Genomic DNA, 20,417 nt, shown 5'->3' with positions numbered 1-20,417 from the left:
TCCCCCCTCACCCCATTTGGAGAATAGGAAATGTTTCTTTCCAAGCTTTGATTCAGTGGGAGTACAGGATTTCAGCTCTTGCTACTACAGTGAGGTTGAGCTATTTCAGCCACTTTTACCCATCCCTGTATACAGGCTGGTAGTCAGACCGTGACTTAGTTCTTTACTGCTTTGATACGTGAGAAAGATCTAGGAAAAGATCCAACATCTTTCTCTTTGGTACTAAATCATGCTAACCTCTGGGTTTCTGGTAGCGTGTGGCTCATTCCAACTGCTTCCTTCTAAGAGAATTGCTATTCTAAACAGCCTTCTTGGTAATTAAACAATTAACACATTTACTGAGCACCTAACTATATATCAGACATATTCCACAAGCCAGAGAAAGAGAGCAATGGTTAAGACAGACCAGAGCCTGCTTCTCATGGGCCTATCTGTACTATGGCAGGACAGGAGGTGGGAGAAGTAGGCAAAAATAAATACGCCAATGAATAATTAAAGAAGAAAAGTGCAAAAATGAAAAATAAAATAAGAAATTAAAAAATGAACACAATCCGTTCCAGAAAGGATGGCCACTGGAGAATGGCAGGTCAGAGAAAGTCTCCCTGGGGCGAGAGCACTTGAGCAGAGAGCTGCCTGGTGCGAGGAGCCCACCAGGTGGAGGTTTGATGGGGCCTCACCAGCAGAGGAGGACTGAAGCTCAAAGCCTCAGACTCTTCTTTCTTTGGGTACCTGCGGCTCTCTCAGAGCCAGGTCTGACTACTGCACGACTGAGCCTTACTTAGGTAAGCTCTCCCTCAGTGGAAGAGTGGCCCAGGCGCTGGTTTTTGACAAACTCCTAGAGGTTGGTGCCAGTGAGGTCATTGCCTCTGACCCAGTCACTACCCTGAAAATGCCTACGAAGGTGAAGGTACCATGAAACTCAGGACCTTGCAGGCCTGGGTAGTGATGGAATCCTGGCACAGATTCTATGCCAACCCAAGAAAGGCCTTTGGGAACAAGAAAAATTCTGGGAAACTTCTTGCTTTGTTTTTTACAAGAGCTCCAGAATTTAAACTCACAACAAAGCACATAGATAGCCACTGAATTTTCTTAAAAGGCAAAATGGCGGAAGGGACTGTCCCATCTTACCAAGAAGCTCTCTCTATCCTAGAGTGCCCCCCACCAGAGAGATTTATTTCAGGTTTCACCAAAATTCTCCAGCTCGGCAGACCTCTTTGCCTGTGGGTGTTTTGTTTTAAGACCTTATTGCTTAGCGTGATTTTTCTCTATTCCACACAGCAAACAATGCTGAGAACATTCCTTTTTTTTTTTTTTAATATTTTTTAGTTGTCAATAGATCTTTTTTTTTTAAACATTTGAAATACCATAGTTTTAATCGTGAATGTCTCTAAAGACTCATGTGTTAAAAGCTTGGTCCCAGCTTGTGATGTCATTGGGACGTGATGAAGCCTTTAGAAAGTGAGACCTTTTATTTATTTATGTGCAGTGCCAGGGATTGAACCCAGGGCCTCCCACATGCCAGGCAAGCGCTCCACCACTGAGCCACGACTCCAGCCCCTGGTAAGAACATTCTTAAGAACCAATATTCTTTCATGCCTTTTAAGCTGGTCAGCTAAGGAAGGTCAGAGAACAAGGGATGGGTTTGTTCTACCAGTTACAAACCGTAAGGTATCTTCAGAGCCTTCTGAATATTCTAGAAGCACTTCTAGAATTGGTTTATAATTTAGCAGACTTTGCTTAGCATGGTGGAGATGGCCTGCCTGTCTCCTTGTACTTCATTTGGTTTTGAGAATCATCCCACTACATGCAGATAAGCTTCTTCTAGTCCTTTGTAGTAGAACCTTGCTGCTTATCAACAGGGGAGAGGACTTCAACCATTTGTTTCATTTCTTGGGGTATTTGTTGAACATCTACTATGTGACAGACACTACTATAATCTAAGTAGAATGGAATATTGACATGTTGCCTATGGGAGTCCATCCAGGTTCCCACACAAGGCTAGGGCATGATATGGACAGTCACAATTGTGTGTCCTCCCTGTTGCAGAAATAAATGAATAGGATGCAGTTTTCTTGGTGGTCTTTGTTACTATTCCCTGAAGTCTAGTCTTCAATTGGGGGCAGATCAGCCCATGACAAGGACAGTTCTTCACTTGGACCTGTGTTTTGTTCTCACCACTTTCTCAAGATGCCTTGGCTCCTAATAAGCCACCGTATGTCTGGCTGCCCTTCTCCAAGCTGGTCTGCCTGCATTGCCAGGTGACCTCAATAACGGCTGCCACTTTTGCATTCATGAGCAGATGTTAAGTTGAGAAGCCCCTGAATGCAGAAATTTGAATTTGTGATGCAGGCAAGATGCTTTTGCTTTTTACCTTCCCCAGCTGACAAGCAGGGTGGGGGTGGGGTTCTCCCAGCTGACTGTTCTGCAGAAGGAAGTAGGCTTTCTGGGGAGCAGGTAACTCAGGGACCAGTTGCCAAATCCCTTGTCTTTTTTAGGTGAACCCAGGGTGCCACTGCCATGGCCCGAACAGCTCCTTGAACGGAAAATGACTCTTTCGATCTTGCAACTGATTTTGCATTTTTTCCTTTAACGGCTTCCTTGCTCCTGCAGCTATTTCTGCTCAGAGTTCGAGACCAGCTCTTGAGTGCAGACTCAGTACATTTGGTCATCAGAGGGAGTTTGTTTTCTGGTCCTGTTTTGTTATTAAAACACCACTATAAATATTCATTCTGTGTTTGAGAGAAAGGTGATGGAGGCTTTCATTGCTTTCATAATAAAACCACCTTCTTCTTTCCCCCGTGGCTGCCAAATAGATATTTTGAAATTTCTTTTCCTTTTGCATACTAAAGTCTCCTTCCCGGTCTGAGGCCTTGCTCTAATTAAGGCCTCACAGTGCTGCCCATCTTTCCCAGTGCTGAGCATGACGCATGGCGCCTGCCCCGAGGGCCTTACAAGCCAGTGAGACGAGAAAACAAAAGCCACCAGCTGAGAATGTGGTTAAATCCCAGAAGGGCAGTGCCCTTGTAATCCCTCCCCCCAACACATTTTTTTTTTCCTTGTGTCTTGAGCTGAGGAAGGAAAAAGGAGGACGTTTAGTAGGGAAAGATTCTCTAATGCGCACATGGTGTTGGGGAAACCACGTGGAAGAGAATGGGGTGCTCCTCTGGGAAGCAAAATGGAGAACCGGCATAGGCTGGAGAGGGCAGCAAGGGGGCAAGTCGGGGGCGCAGGAGCTAAGAAAGAAGGAACAAAGGGATAGTCAGGAGGCAGCAAAAAGGAGTGGCTGCTTTGCCGCACCCTGAAGCTGCAGATGCAGGGTGAGCGGGAGAAAGCAGAGGGCAGGAAAAGAAGGTTTGGAAGAGCCCGAGTGCAGGCTGCCAGGCTGTGTAGAGACTGTAGAGACCGGGTACTGTGATGTTCTGTCTGGTTTCCTCATAATGTTGACCTTGTTGCTTAACTGTCCCACGCTGCCTGTGTGCAGAGCTTGCCGATTGATGCCCCTAAAGGTAATTTATCCTGGAGTCTAAGTTTCCAGTTCTATGCCCAGGTTCCTGTTCTGCCTGCTGAGAATACCAGTGCCCCCACCCACTGTTGCTCTGCTAGATCTGAATTGAACTTGAATTGAGCAGCCCTTTTACGCACACTTTTGGTCTTCTACAAAGCACAGATCGAAGATCTACCCAACCAACCTGCCATAAGCTATAGATTTGAGGAATTCTTTTTCTCAAAGTCACGTTGCCCACGGCGGGCACAATGAGGTGCTTTGGAAGCCCCCAAAGCTGCCTTCTTACTTGCTTGCTCAGCAGGAGCCTATGGAAATCCTGGTCCTGGTGTCCATGGGGACTCTGGTCTCCAGGGAGGTCAGGCCTGGTGGCATAGTAGCACTTAGTGTTGCCATTGTCCCTGTACTCCTCGCCCAGCTCTTTGGGGAATTCAAACCACGAATTTCAGTTAGACCCCTTTTGTTCTCTCACTGAGGGGACTGTGGCCAGAGAAGTTCTTTCCCGAGGTCCTCTACAGAGTTAAGGGCTTCACTCCTAGTTCTGTGCTCTTTCCACTAAACCAAACTGCTCTTGGGTCACAGGGGAAGCCCAGTCCCTTACCAGGGACTGCCAGACTTGCTCCATTAAGGGTCAGATAGTGAATATTTTAGGCCTTGCAGTGTCAAGAGGAACAATTTCAACAAATTGAGTTTAAAGATTGGATTGACTTTTACTAGCAATTCGTGAACCAGGCAGCACCCCATCTATAAAAAAGAGAAAGGCGCACTGTCAGGCCTGGCAGAAAAATCGGGGTTTATAAGTAGCTTGAGCAGGAACAAGGAAACAGCATAAAACAAAAAGCGGATTGGTTCACGCAGGGTTACTTCAGGTTATTTTCCTTATAAGGATTAAAGCAGAGGGGACTTCCTTATCATGCCGCTAAAACTGGCCTGTTTGGGGATTTGTCTTCTGATTTCTCAGAAGGTCAGATAAACAGCTTAATTCCAATTAAGTGATGTGAAGCTTTAGCATGAGTGACTCCATTAGAGTTTTGATCTGTTGGGGTCCAGAGTAGTAGTTCATTCTAAATCAATGGCCTCCCATAAATTTTATTTAAGGTGATGATACGGCAAAACTGAGGATATTGAATGTATATTTATATAAGAGAAAGTAAATGTCCACAAAGTTTGTATTGATGAGTTTCAAAATATAATAATATATAATATTAATAAAATAATAGGACTGTGGCTGTGTCTCTATAATAACTCACTTGTGGAAGTTGAAATTTGAATTTTATAAAATTCAAATTTTATGTAATATAATAGTCTTCCTTTGATTTTTTTTTTTCTAATTATTTAACAATGTAAAACCATTAGTAGCTTGTGGACCATACAAAAATAAGTGGCAGGCTAGATTTGACCTGAGGGCTATAGTTTGCGGACCCATTTTTTAAAATATTTTAATATTTATTTTTTTCTTCTTATTTTTTTTAAAGAGAGAGAGAGAGAGAGAATTTTAATATTTATTTATTTTTTTTTAGTTTTCGGCGGACACAACATCTTTATTTGTATGTGGTGTTGAGGATTGAACCCAGCGCCCACACGCATGCCAGGCAATAGCATTACCACTTGAGCCACATCCCCACCCCTTTGCAGACCCATTTTTAAAATCAAAATTTGCTGCTCTGGGAATCCATTGGCCAGATACAGCCTGCATATGTGTTTTGTTTAACTTGTAAAAATATTTTTAATTTAATTAGTTTCCAGGGTTTTTGTTTTCTAAAGTTTTAGTTTTATCCTTTTTTTCTTATTTTTTTAAAAAATTTTCCATATATACCTGTTTTCCTTATTATAAAAATAACATCCACCTACTGTCAATAAGCTGGGGCTTTCACATTTTGGCAGTCTTTTATCTGGGCAATGTGACTTTTTTGTTTGTTGAGACAATGTTTTGTAGACAAATTCCTATCCTCTTAATATCATAGTGTCAGTCCTTTCATATCATTTTAAAGTCTTTCATGAATATAATCTTTCAAAACTTCACTATGAAAACCTTAAACATACATAGAAGCAGAAAAACTAGTTTAATGAACCCCCCCCCCCCCCCCCGCCCAACAAATCCCAGACCTCATCTCATTCTATCTCTAAACAATTCAGTATGATTCAGTAAAAGATACAGGTTCTGACAGAAAACTTCTTTTCTTAGGAAAGATACTTTGCGGGTAAAAGGGAATGATGTCTGCAGCTTTCAAATGGAAGGAAGGAAAGAAAAGATCTAGGCTGAAGGTACGCAGGAGATTTTTGCACTATTCTTGCAATTCTTCTTTGAGTTTAAAATATTTCTAAATTATTATTTTTTAAATGTAGACTACTAAAAATACATTTAAAAATATGGATTACTCAAAAAGAAGAACAATAGGGATAAAGTTGTAGCTCAGTGGTAGAGCACTTGCCTAGCATGTATGAGGCACTGGGTTTGATCCTCAGCACCACATATAAATAAATAAAGTAAAAGTCCAACGATAACTAGAAAAAATATATTTTAAAAAAGAAAAATAACACTATCATATCATACCAACAAGAAACAATAATTCCTTAATAACATTACCTGTCATAGTCAGCATTTAAACTTGTCTAATTAGGTCATTTAAAAAGAAAAAAAAAAAAAGGCCAGGCATGATTGTGCACACCTGTAATCTCAGTAGCTCAGGAGGCTGAGGCAGGAGGACTTCGAGTTCAAAGCCAACCTTAGCAATTTAGCAAGGCCCTGAGCAATTTAGCGAAACCCTGTCTCAAAATAAAAAATAAAACAGTCTAGGGATATGGCTAAGTGGTTGAGCACCGCTGGGTTTGATGTCTGGTACCAAAACAAATTTGTTAGTTCAAGGCACAATTCCAAATAAGGTCCATACAGTACAACTGATATTCTCTCAAATTCCATTTAATCTACAGGTTTTCCTCTCTTCCTTTTATTCTTACTATTGCTATTTTAAAAGAAAAAAAAATGTTGAGAAAATGCTCTGACCTTAGAATTTCCCCCCAACCAGAAATTAGATGAATGCATCCCTTAGTGCAGTTTCAGTCTTAGGGATTACCTGTAAACTGGTAGCTACACCTGGAGGCTTGATCAGATTGAGGCTTCTTCCTTTTTTTAGTAGTTGACATTTCATAGAACTTACATTAAAATCCTAATTTTCTGCTTCCTTGGAATATGTTGCCAATCTGGCATTCCCACCTGCAATGATTAGCCCAAGGCTGGACAGTGAGCACCCCCACTCCCCATTTCCCACTGCTAGTTAGGTGGGATGGGAATTCTGTAGGGCCCAGTTCACACCACTTAGGTTATCTGCCAGGCTCCCACAGGCAGCCACATTAGTTGACACCCCAGTTCTAAACAATGCCTCTTCAGAGGCTGTGGTGGACGGTCAACAGGACCTCACACACAAGAGGCCTTTCAGGAATGTGGCAGAGATGAGAGAAAATGATATGGAAGAGACTTCCTTAAAATGCTTAAAGGGAAAGGGATAAGCAGCCACAGGAGGGGAGGCCTCCAGATAGAATTTGGTGAGAGCCCCGGATGGGGAAAAGAAAACCATCAATTAACAGAGCTGTAGGCACAGGAGGTAGGAGTTATGAATTCCTAATCTGGGTGGGAAACAAAGAAAGCAAGTGGGCCTAAGAGACAATGCTTTGGTCTTTTTATGTGATATTATGAGGATCCTAAAGCCCCATAGAAAGAGGAGGCGGCCATCAATGTAGAATTGTCCAGTAGCGTTAATCAGAAAGCAAAAGCAGGCAGTACCAGGAAAACAGAAATTGCATGGGCAGTAAATGACATGAGGTAGAAAACAAAGGCAGCTTCTTAAAAAAAGGCCTCTGGAAAAGGCTCAGGAGCCATGCTGCCGAGATGGTGGAGATTTAAGAGAGGAGATGCTTGAAAGTGCTCTTGGAATTTTTTTTTTTCTTCGTAAAGGTATTGAAATGAAATTATATAGAAAATATATCACATTTAGTTATCTTAAAAATAACAAATCTTTACAGAAAAGAATATAATTATGACAAGGTAGGATGTTCCTGGAAATTTCCAGATTATTCCCCATACTCAGAAGAATGATTAAGAGAAACTCTGCGCGACTGGTTATGAGGAAGGATGGAAAATTTTGAAGGCCTGGCAGATTATGTAAGTTTTAGGCTTCCGTGTTTAACACTGTTGCCGTGATAGTTCAGTTATTAATAACAATTTGGGGAAATCTAGTCACTTCTGGAGAAACATTTGGCTCCAATGAGAAAGAAATACCACTGTTTGTGAATTTCCAAGTGTTTGTAAGGAGCTATTCACTTGCTAAGCCTCTTAGGAAAGCCAGAGCCGATTTCACCAGTAACAAGCTGTTGACAGCGTCTGATCAAGGTACCACCTGGAACAGTTAGCAAAGCAAGAAAGTGGACTGTGGAGTCAGACCTGTGCTTAAATCCCCTATGTCACTCATCATGTGACCTTAGCAGATTACCCATGGAAAATTTCTAGAGTATAAAGGTTGTTTCACACACACAGTGGCTGATTCTCACTGCTTGGATGGGAGGAATTTAGAACTCTGACTATGTGGATTGGGGGGGGGGGGAGGGTATAGCTCAGTGGTAAAGCCTATGTGCAGGGTCCTGGGTTCAATCCCCAGCAACAAATAAATATATGAATAACTCTGAATATTAAATTTCAATATTAGCAACAGCCACAACAGCTTGCAACTAGCACTTTCAGATACTGTTGTAAATGCTTCACGTGTATTATCTCATTTAATTCTCAGCTTCTATAATATGCACAAATAATAAAAGTAGCCCCATTTTACAGATAAGGAAGGTGAGGTCCAGAGAGGTGAAGTAACTTGCCTAAAGTGGTCTTGTAAGCAACAAGACTGGGATTTATACCCAGGCAAACAAAACGTGAAAGCCAAATAGCCTTGTTCTCCCACCTCCCACCTTCCAGTTTGCAAAGAAGCCCAGAGCGTGATAGGGCATCCTGGCATTTCCCAGCCCCTCTTCTAATCTGTGAGCCTCAGTTCTCTTGGAGGTCTTTGGATAATTTCAGTTTCCAAAGGCCTTAAGGAAAACATGTAAACATGCAATTAGACTATGAGTTTTTTAGGTTAGAATCCACCATTACCAACAGGTTAGCTCAGGTTTCATGAAAGCTCTGATTGGCAGTTATATGTACAAAAACATTGCAGTTTTTTTTTTTTTTTAAGTGGGAAGATGAATCATTACTTAATAAATGCTGTTTAGTGGAGTAGGATCTTTCTGAACACGTGACCTGTGGAGAGAGTATAAAAGGTGTTCGGTATTGAAGAGGCTGGGAACTGTTGGGGTACATGTGTACGCATGTTACCCAACCTGTCAGCCTTCAAAACTCTGCCTTTATTTTTAAATGACATGATTCTTTAATTTGACACGGAGTCAATATATTTTTCCTGTATCATTTAAAATGCTTTACTGGCTTTGAGTTAATATCAGAATCTACTTAAATCATCAAAATGATCACATTATTAAAACTCGGCTAGGAACAGGGATGCAGAGATGCAAGCCAGTATTCCTAGTTAAAAAGCAGCTGCAGGCCATGCAAAGAACAGACTCTTCTTAATCCAAGTTGTAGCCTGGGAGTGAATCTTTTCTGTAGAAATTGCAAGAATAAAACTCAGTACCATCAGAACACAAGGAACACTAAGGATTTTTTTTTTTTTTTTTTTAAACAAGTAAACACCTGCACACAGCACGTTAGCCTGTTAGCTCCACGAGGCAGTTTGCCGCAGGCCCTCAGTAAACACTCAAATGCGCAGCCCTTGGAAGGAGGATTCCAGCAGGCAGCTAGTGCCCTTTATTTAAGGAAGCAGACTGGTCTTTGGCGTGAAGTACTTTTTATACCACGTTGGGAAAATCAATCTAGGCCTCCCCTGACAGGCCTGGGAAAACACAGGTGACACCCTGTTCCTGAGAACTTGACGCAATTAAAACTGCACAGTACTTTTCTGAGTCTTGCGTCTGTTAAGTGTGCAGGGTTTGGATCCCGTGCCCAGGACCCTCCTGCAGACCCAGGCCTCTCTCTGACGGTGACGAGGCTCTGTGGCCCTAAAGCCCTAACTGCGCTGCCCTTCTGGCGAGTTTCGAATCGCGTCCTCCTCGAGGAAGCTGAGGCCGCTGCCCTCGGTGGCACCCGGCCGCTCCCGGAGCCCCGCGGAAGGGTGCAGGGTCCGGCCGCGCCCTCCCAAGGCCTCATCCCGCGCGTGGCGGTCCCCCGGCTCCGGCGCGCCGGGCTGAGGGTCGGGCCGACCTCTCCGGGCGGCTGTGTCCTCTGCCCCACGCCGGGGGCGGGCCGGGCCGGCGGAGCCGAGCCGCCGGCGTCCATTTTCTGGGCGGTGCTGTGCGGCGCCGCGGCCGGACTCGCGGGTCCGGAAGCGCCATGGACCCCCAGGGGAAGCGCGCCGGCCGCCGAGGAGCCGAGCCCCGTAAGTGCCCTTGGCAGGGTGTTTTTGCCGGGCCGGGTGGGCGAGGCGCGGCCTTCGGGCCCCGGGCGCGGCCGGCCGGACAGCTCCTCTTCCAGAGAGAGCCTTCACCCAGCCGGGAGCCTCCTGCAGGGCTGCGAGCTCCGTGGACGCCGGGAAGCCGCGCAACCGCGGGGGGCGAGCGAGCGCCCGCAGGTGCAGGGTCCCGCGCCCCGAGCCCCGGAGGGTGGCTTTCAGCCCGAGTCGGGCCGTGGCGTTGCATCTCGTGGCCCAGCTGCGCGGCGGGCCAGAGGGCAGGCGGAGGGAGAAATGCGCACCGGGGACACAGTGGGCTCAGGTCCAGCGGGCTCGGGCGCTGCGCTAACTGTAGCGCCTCCCCTCCCCGGGGTCGGAACGGGACCCCAGTCCTGGTCCTCCGGGAACGTGATTTCCAGTGCAACGCCGAGCCCCTGCAATTGAACGGGACGTGCAAAGGCAGGGCCCTGCCCCCAGGGGTTTGCAATCTCAGCCTCTTGCTCCTGCAGCAGTTAGGTGGGCTCTGTCGCTACACCACCGCCGCCTGCTCTTAGACACTTATTTGCAGAGTATCCAGTAAATCACCTGAGATTTTAGTTTGTTTGCGAATCCGCTTTAAAACTTCTGCTTTGCTGTAGGTAAGTGCCTAATATATTGTGGACTTCGGCCCTAAATGAACGTACACTCCAAGGATCCATTATAGATGACATGTGTTATGGTGCCTTATGTATATTTTAAAAGTTAAACACTTTTCTTCTAATTGTGAAGCTGAACCTCCCATGGTTGAAAAGAATGGGGGCGGAGGTTGTCGTGCTTTCAAAGAAACTTCTGGTGAGGTGCACAGTGATTTTCCCAGAGAGTGAGAACCCATTAGAAGATCCTGGAATCCGGAATCCGTTTAGTGGGTTGCTACTGGGGGAAAAAATGAGGGGGAGGGGGGGGTTGTTTAGAATATGTAGTGCAATAAAAAGAATAGAATAGAAAATAGTGCGCATTGCACATTGTAAGGGTAATCATTGTTTGTGAAACTTTTGGTTTTCAGTTTATATAGTATAATTAAAAAATTTCAAAAAGCTGGTCATTGTCAGAACAGCCGTTGAAACCCTGACTTACTGGTTAATAGTCCAGGCCTTGCAATCATTTGAACCTGGGGTTGAGTCCCAACTCTCAAATCAGCTGTGTGAATTTGAACTGATTTCATGATCTCGCTGGAGCCTGCATGTTTACATCTGTAAAATGGGTGCATGCTCTGTATACCTGAGAAATATTATGAAGATTACTGGAGGCCTCATGTGTCAATCATTTGTGCATTCCTTGACTTACAGTAGGTGTTCAATATATGCTAATTGCAATTCCTGTTGTCGCTGAAGCATCAAATCCTGACAGCAACTCATGGGCACTGCACTTTTTTCTTTCTTTTTTTTTTTTTTTTTTAGATCTTGATGTGGAGGAGATGGAGGACTCGGTACCAAGGATTTCCAAGTGATTTCTTCCAAAGCACGGAAAGCTAACTCTGTTAAGTCTGGTCCGTTCTAACTGAGGTAACAAAGCTTATTTCTCTCCTTAGTCTACTTGAAATAGAAAATGGTTGTTCTGGAGGAACTGGAGAACTCCTAAGGGTTGTATGATTTATGACAGCTATATCCCAAGTTTGGGGATTACAAAGTGTCCATGACTCTCAAACAGCAGTTATTAAGGAGATGTGACTTGTGAGGCCTCTGTGATGAAGGGGAATGAGGGAACGGGGCTTTAGGACAACCAGTTTCTCATTCCAGTTCTGCCATGGGAGCTTTTATTCATCTTTTTATAGACAGTGGCTTCTCTGACCTAGGGGGATCCAGAGACATCATTGAGGCCTGGGAAGCTGAAGTGACTCTTGAACTTGAGGGTTAGTTACCCAGTAGACTGGGGTCAAAGCAAGTCTGGAATGTGGATCCCTGATGCTCAGTCCTACAGCTTCCTGGCCTGTTGCAGGTGAGCATGGTGCCAGGCATCCAGTATACAAGTGTGAAGAACCCTCCCCGAGACACTTGGGGTTCTTGTAACCAGGAACTGGTAGCCCTGTCTTGGAGGCGTGTACAAAGCCCCAGATGGTGACAGTAACAACTTCCATTTGTCAAGCACTTGTGTATATTTGTGTGCCAGGAAGTGTACTGAGGACATTCACAGTGGTATTTTTATTCCCTCCTTACAATACCCCTGGGAGGTAAAACAGAACAGGTGTTAAAGGGCAGAACTGTGAAAACACAGACAGGTCATGGAGGGCTTTGCATCTCATGCTTCATTTATGGAGTTTATTCTATATGCAAACTGCTATGTGAGGAACACAAAGTTCAAAGCAAAGTCCCTGCCCTCCAGGAGCTTGCAACCCACATTCCACCCGAACTCCAGAGAGGCGGAGTCAGAGGGGCACTACCTGCCCTGCCTGCTCTCCTTTACCCAGCTCTCAGCAGTCTGTACTGTCACCGGAACAGACCAGAGTAATGGACATATCCAAGTTCTTGCCTTTCAATTCAGTTTTCATTTTTTTCTCCCACCTTAACATATATTTCCATCCACTAAATTTATGATGTTTATAAACAATAGTAAGACCTTTTTTCTGAGTTCCTTTATTTTTCACTCAACAAATTATTTCTTGAGCTCCTACAAGGCCGTTGGGTTTGCAAACCGATTTATTATGTTTTTACAATTGTTGTGACCAGTTTCTTATCAGGGAATTATTCAACTCTTAGTAATTTTCTATTGTTACTATGGTGGACTAGTAGCTGTAAGGACGCTGGAGATTGACTCATGTAGGAGAGCTATTTTTTATTTACTTATTTTTATGTGGTGCTGAGAATTGAACCCAGTGCCTCACACGTGCTAGGCAGGCACTCTACCACTGAGCTACTGCCCCAGCCCCTGGGAGAGCTATTTTTAAAATCTCAAAATCTTTAGAAAGGAATTTGTCATTTTTCTTTTATAAAATTTTTTATTTTTCCACAACTGTTGCCTGCTCATGGGGGCCTTTTTATTTGTATTATTTATTCACAGACAGAGGAAAAGGCAATTAGGCAAGGGGGCTTTCTTTGGTTCAAAATGCTCTCCTCTTTTAGCTTCATAAGCCAAAGGACTAGAGGTGGTCAAAAGTAAAGCAATTGAAGAAATACCTTTGTTTGATTTATAAGAAAGTAAGTTAGAAATCTGTTCAAGAATTGTGTTCAGCAGTAGCAATCAGATTGCAAGGCTTGAATGCTACTTGTAATAACTTGAGTCCCAAATAAAAACAAATGAGATGTTGAATGTGAAATGCTTTGTAAACCTTAGGAGTTCTGTAAATGTTATATAGCAAATATTTGGGTGCCTCCTGTAAGTATGACGCTGTGCTAACGGGGATGGATAGCTCAGCGGTGAAACAACCTAGAATCTTTCCCATCAGACCCTTATGCAGCTGAAAACAAAATATACAGAAATGCTATATGGTGAATGTTAAAAGAAGATATTCTGGTAACTTGAGGAGACATTTGACATAGGAGGGATGGAGGGAGATGGAGAAAGCATGGAGCATATTCAGGGAAAAATGTCAAGTGCAGCTAGCTGAGTTAGAACTGGTCTGTACAGGCATCCAGTAAGAAGGAAAGCTGGAGAACATTTGGTGCTGAACAATAATGGCCTCAGATGCCAACTAGGAAATTTGAATGTATTAACCCGTGCTTTGCATTAGGAGCAAGTGCTTGTGTGTGGCTTGGGGGACATTGGGAGGAGAAGCAGGGAAATAGACTGTTGCAATCAACAAAGGGAAAGCGGGGGAGAAGGAAGGCCCAGAGTGGATGATCATCCGTTGAGGATGAGGGTAGTGAAATGGAATGGAGCAGAGGAAAATGGAAGAACTGACAGAATCAGATGGTCAGGGGAGAAGGAGCAGCTCGTGCTAACCCCGAGCTTCCCAGAGCCGCCGTGCCATGGAGGAAGCCTGGGAGGAGGCAAGATGCTGTATTTCAGAGGCGCTGAGTCAGAAGTGGTGAAGCATGCTGTCCTCCCAGGCTGATGCAGCTTTGGGCTCCACAGGAAGGTCAGGGCTAGTTTTGGAGTCATTAGTATATAAGAAAAGGTCAAGAGGTGGAAGAGAGATTTTCCAGCAGAGAGTGTGTATAGAGAAAAAGATTGAGGATGGAGCCTTTTAAGCAAAGAAAGGACCTAGGGAGGAAGAGAGAATTCTGGCGGGAGAGCAAAGAAGAACCCCAGAGGAACATGATTCCAAAAGCCCATGGATGGGGTTTCCCAATGGAAGGAGCCAGCATGTCAGGTCCAGAGGAGGAGGGGTGGGTTCGGGAGCACCATCAGAAGGACAGGTGGTAGATGTAAATTTGTTGGTCTTTCCCTTTGTACAGTAGTGTGAGGTACAGAGCGAATTGAAGTGATTTCATTTTGTACTAGTTTATAGCTTGCACAAATTAAGAGTCAGTGTTAAATTTGACTCTAACATGTCCCCAAACATACTTCTGATTACTAAAATTCACTGTTCAACATGGTGTGATAGTGGTCAGACACTGTATTCCACTGTCAGCAAACAGACCAAAGAATCCGTCTTAATAGAATGAGTGCATTAAAAGCTACATTTCTGTTGATGCGAAAAGTTTCTAAAAGTAATTTAATTGCATTGACTCCTACCCTATGGCTGTGGTATGACTCTCGTCTTTGTGTTCTCATGTGTGTGTGAGCTTAGTACAATGGAATGAGGAGGCTGGGGTCAGATAAATCCAGTTTCACAACCTAACTGGGCCACTTTCCAGGCCGTGAGTGTAGAACAGTTCCTCTAAGCCTAACTTTTTCCATCCATAGCTCACATAGGTTTATTTTGAAGAGGGAGTGATAAGACAGTTTGTTAAAAACTAAACTATAATGGGCATTTAATAAATGTTGATTCCCTTCCCTCACAACCCTGTGTAGATATGGGAATCTATAGGAGGAGGGTGCATTTACACACAGAGCTTGATCTGTACCCAGTTTGATCTGTACCGATTCATTTGAATGCACAAATTTTGTCACGGAAAGTGCGCACATACCTCCCATTAAGGCTATTCTATCCTGTGTCAGTTCAGGTGAGCAGCAATTTAGTATAGATAAAAATGCACCTGGGGAATTTATCACAGTGTAGATTCCCAGGCCCTGATTCTGATTTGTGGATTGGGAGCAGGGCCTGGAAATCTGCGTTTTGAATGAGTATTGCCCTGACTGCTGATGAAGACGCACAAATAGCACTTTGTTAAAATGCAGAGCAGAAGGGAGGGTTAACCTGAGACTTGGCGAGCTGATTTCAAATTCTGTTTCCATTAAATGTCTGTGCTCAAAAGCTTTCAATTTGTATCATTCGTGTGTGTGGATTTTACTTGTAATCATATATCATCTATTGGATTCCAGATAGTCAATGACTGGTGGTGTGATTGTACCTTCCCATAGCTGTCTTTAGCATAACCACAGCAGGGTAGGGTGACATAGCCCTCAAACCAGTTTCTTTTGCTGTGGAGTGAGTGATGACACCTGTCCCTATGCCCAGAGTTTGCAAAACCAGTATAACTTTAGTTGTTAGCAACAGTATATTCACTGTCATGCAGTTGAAATACATTGATACATTTATCTGTCTGACTCTCTGTCTTCTGATGGATAAACATGCTGTTATATTATTTCTCTCATCCTCTGTATCTTAGAGTCATAGAATTTTTAGGCTGAAGTTCAAGTTTTTCATCTATCCCAACCTCATTAGATGAAAAATAGTTTATCCTTTTTTTTTTTTCCTGCCCCATGCTAGCTCTTTGCTTGTTCACAACAAAGAATGCAGACATATATATGTGTTTGGTGTGTAAGCTGTATATGGAGAATATAAAACATTTGGTTTGTGCATCTTGAATTATGCTTTATGTTACCCGCATATGCTTTCCAAATCTAATGGCACAATGGAAATATGTCTATTAAAATTATATTGAGGGGCTGGAGTTGTGGCTCAGTGTTGGAGTATTTGCCTTGCACGTATGAGGCCCTGGGTTCGATCCTCAGCACCATATAAAAATAAATAAACAAAATAAAGGTGTTGGTCCATCTACAACTGAAAAAAAAAAAAACTATGCAGGGTTGGGGTTGTGGCTCAGAGGTAGAGCAATCACCTAGCATGGGCGAGGCGCTTATTTTGATCTTCAGCACTACATAAAAATAAGATATTGTGTCTACCTATAACAAATAAATAAATAAAACCCAAACTATATTGAATCATTTCTGCATGTCAGCATCTCGCTGATGGTTCACTTCTTTTGGAGAAGAGTGCTGATGGCCTAGAAACTTTCCTAGAAATGTGGTTTCCCTGTTTATGCACACAGCCCCTGAAGAAGAGAGTGGATTGGGCATTTCTTTTTTTTTTTTTTTTTAAAGAGAGAGTGAGAGAGGGAGAGAGAGAGAGAATTTTAATATTTATTTTTTAGTTATCGGCGGACACAACATCCTTGTTTGTATGTGGTGCTGAGGATCGAACCCGGGCCGCACGCATGCCAGGCGAGCGCGCTACCGCTTGAGCCACATCCCCAGCCCCAGGATTGGGCATTTCTGATGTGCATCACCTCAGGCACCTTATTAGAACCTCAGGCCACCTGGTCACAAGGGAATGCTCAACAGTGCAGCTGCCATGGTTGCAGAGATGAGTTTCATGGCCTGTTCTGTGGGACTCCAGAGGCCAGCCTCTTCTGTCTAGGCCCCAGGCTGGCCCCTGGCTACATAGTGAGGGTATGAAATAACTATGTTCCTGATTTTTAGGCCAGAGATTTAGAGACCCTCATCCCTGTTGTTATCTTAACCTCAGAATTCTTGACAAGAAAGTGGAGCAGAGATAAGTACAATAAGTTGAATTTGTTCAAAAATATTTGCTACATATCAAACCAGATATCAAATCAGGGTCCCCCTTCGTGAGGCTTCCCCCTCTTACTAACCTGCTCTTATTTACTATCAATGTGCTGTTGCAAGCTTTTCTTTTAGAGTAAAAACACCAATGGATTTCTGCACTGATAAGATCAATCATTTGGTGTCTTGGATAACTGTCATGATTGCTCTGCTGGGCTAAATATTCCCAGAGTCACTGTGCCAGTTGAAAGTTTAAAACAGCTCCTAGGGCACTCACTCGTCCAGAGGTGCTCAGTAAATACTTGTTGGTTACGCGCTGAGGTCTGACAATCTCTACAGAGCATTGGGAAAGAGCTCAGAGCCTCCCTAGAGGTGGGTTTATGGAGAGATTAAAAGCCTGGGGCTCTTTCCTAGCAACCAATCCAATGTGCAACATTGAGAAAGAGAGTGATGATTTTGCTGGTTTGGTTTCCTCACCTGTAACCAGAGAAGATTCAGCTGAATAGTGGTTTAGTTTTTGTCCTGTTCTAAGGTGCAGTAATTCCATTCCCTCTCTAGAAGAAAAGCAGGGGTACTGGAATAAGCATATGGAAACGGGGACAGTGGTTCTGCCTGAGACCTTCCAGAGGTCCCAATTTCATGACTCTCTCCAACTGTCCTCATAGATATGTAAATAATAGCTAGGCAGAGCCGTAGCCTACCTTATATACATGTCCGCTTGGAGGAAATGAAGATTTTTATAGAAAGATTGGGACTGGCTGGGAGTCAATCAAAAGATGACAAAGGGGAAGGGGGAAATATATATTTTTTTAATTTTTTTAGTACAAGGGACTGAACCTAGGGCCTTGCATGTGCTATATAAGTGCTGTATCACTGAGTTACACCCCCAGCCATTTTAAAAAAGAAAAGGTTTATTGTTTTGTTTTAGTTTTTTCTTTTTTCTTTTTTTTATTTTTTTTGAGAGAGGGTCTTGCTGAGTTACTGAGACTGACCTTGAACTTATGATCCCACTGTCTGTCTCCTGAGTAACTGGGATTACAGGAGTGTACCAACATGCCTGGCACAGTGTTCAAATTTTATGGCTAAAAAGAACCTCAGAAATAAACAAGCCCAACCTCTTCACATTCCAGATAAGGAAACAGGAGTCCAGTGAAGTCATAGGACTTGCTTAAGTTCACACAATTGATGAAAGTGTCCCATGCCCAGTCTGTCATGCAGGCAGGAGATGGCAACCAGCAACAAAATCTGACAGGGTTGGCACTATTTTGTGGAGAAAGCTGACTGTAATATCTGCTGGGCTTCCATTAGGGCAACAGGACACAGAATTTCTAGCTAAAGCACTTAGATTCTTGCCAGTTAAGGTAGGTTTTTTTTGTTGTTGTTGTTGTTTTTTAATGTTCTAAATTGGGAGAGGCAGAAGTCTGTTTTCCATATTTTAAGGCATTTTTCCATGGACTGGGGATGTAGCTCAGTGGTGGAGCAGTTGACCAGCATGAGCACGGCCCTGAGTTTGATCCCTAACAGTGCCAAAAAAATAAAAATAAAATAAAAAAATTCCTCTCTTATGTTATGAAAATTACCAAGCAGTGCTACAATGACTTCATTTGGAGAGGAACTAAACATTTTCACAAGGATTGTGAAGAGGAGGAACCAGCACACACACCCCGCCACTTTGCTGGCCACAGCTCGAGCAGAGCGTGCATCCTAGGGTGCATTTCCATGAGCGATGCAGTGGAAGGGCATCCTGGGATTATCTCAGCAGCCCACGAAGGCAGGCTTTGTGCAAGGTGAGACCGACTTTGTCTGTTCAGCTGTCACTTCCTGCTTTGTGAGTTAGATACTGTTTCTGGGCCCTGTTTTATTTGTTTTTGTTTTGTTTTGATGGTTTTTTTTTTTCCCCTGTCCGTGCGTTAGAACAAGTTCTATTTGTAGAGTTGATTGCAGTTAGATGATAAGCCCACCAGTTCAGCAAAACCAGAGCTGAATTCATTATCTTGTCAGGCAAGGCAGGCCTGTATCAGAATCGGTCTCCCCAAACGTATACATATTTTTGTGTGAGTGAGAAGATATCTGGTTAGTTCTCATAGAATGGCAATTGGCTCCTAGATACATGTGAAGATTTTCTTTTTTAAAGAACAGGTACGATGTTCTGGTCTGTTCCTGCGTAAGTGCGTTCGTTGGTTCTGGTGTGAACTCAGCGAGCAGTGTGGCTGGGCTGTATCTGTGGTGCTTTTTGGTGGAAGGGGTTTTAATGTCACCATCACACCCATTCCTGAGCATCCTTGCTTAACCACCCCTCCTATGGTATGTTTAGCCCTTTCGTTAGATCAGTGTGAATTCCACCTTTGCTTTAATGGGAGGGGGACAGGAGAACTACCTTGAGAAAGCAGAGTCACCAAGATAGACTGTAAAAGTGACTGTGTGGCACAGAATGAAGCCCTCAATGGGGTTTACTGGGACATTAAGCAACCTAGCAGACTCTGAGTGCTGCGGTGCTCATTAGGGTGTAAAACTCGAAAACCCTGACCTTTAAAAATTTTTCCTGTCAAGGTCTAGCAATCCTGGAGTGTCACTAGCCTCGCCACACTCTAAGTTGACTTTCTGCACAGAGCAGTGTCAACGACCTGGGACAGACATTTTTTCCTAAATGGAAATATGCTGCTTATTGAATTTCTTACCCTGTTTGTTGTGTATTTAACTTCTCAATATTTGTTTTTATTTTTGGCATTTTCAAGAAACCAATTAAAAGCCTTTTTGTCACATTTGAATGATCTATTTTTAAGACTCTTTGTGTATAATGAGTTGCTGATGATTTTTTTTGGTTTTTTGGGGTTTTTTTTGCTTCTCTATTTTAAGAAATAACTGTTGGTCCTTTTTTTTTTTCCTCTTATGAAATTTAAATAGGAATCTCACCTCCAATCGTAGCAACCACCTTACTTTAAAAATGACCTGTTTTCCCCATGAGATTCCCTTGCTCCCCATGAGGAAGATAAAAGTTCTGGCGATTAGTCATTGTGGTATTCAACAAACAAATTACTTTGGAGGCCTGATTCATGTTAGTGGTCGAAAAGAACGGCTCTGGGCATGTCGATCATGGTGGGTGCGCAAGGTAAGTGCCCATCTTCCCAGCAGGTCCCTGGAAGCCCTGTGCGTCCTGTAGAAGGTTCCTTACTGGGTGGCCATTTTCTGTGTGCTGGGTCCCCGTGGGGAGCTCCTCCCCCTGCAGCCCGTGAGCATTTGTTCTCTAAAATGAAAGCAGAAACAGAAACTCGCTGTCCCACGGCACAGCCTGCTCTTCAGTTTTTTTTTTTTTTTTTTTAGATGAGTATATTTAAAGCATAATATTTCTAAACAGCATATTGTGGGTTTTTATCTTGCAGTGGGTTTTAGGGTTTGTTTTAGGAGTTTTACTTTTTTTTTTTTTTTTAATACAGACAACTTCTGTATTGACATCATTCATCCCTGCTCCCAGATGAGTCCACTCTAGCTCAGGTGGGCAGGGGAGCTCTGTGCATAACTGCCTTCTGCCTGAAGACTGTGTTCTGTTTTAACTCAATTATTTCCTG

The 20,417-nt window shown here is 43.5% G+C and overlaps 1 protein-coding gene across 2 annotated transcripts in view; it reads left to right on the top strand.

The window, feature by feature from the left end:
• The window catches only part of Zbtb38 (zinc finger and BTB domain containing 38), an 80,414-nt gene that overhangs the window by 22,717 nt on the left and 37,280 nt on the right, over window positions 1-20,417 (top strand). For both annotated transcript variants that reach the window (XR_013092451.2, XM_076867580.2), the window contains one exon: window positions 11,424-11,528. The gene's annotated coding sequence lies outside the window, so the exon portion shown is untranslated. The remainder of the gene's footprint in view (window positions 1-11,423; window positions 11,529-20,417) is intronic.

Source organism: Callospermophilus lateralis, chromosome 10 (assembly GCF_048772815.1).
Source record: "Callospermophilus lateralis isolate mCalLat2 chromosome 10, mCalLat2.hap1, whole genome shotgun sequence".
NCBI classification, from domain to species: Eukaryota; Metazoa; Chordata; class Mammalia; order Rodentia; family Sciuridae; genus Callospermophilus; species Callospermophilus lateralis.
The sequence above is the reverse complement of the archived record's forward strand: the minus strand, read 5'-3'. Positions and strand labels throughout refer to the sequence as shown.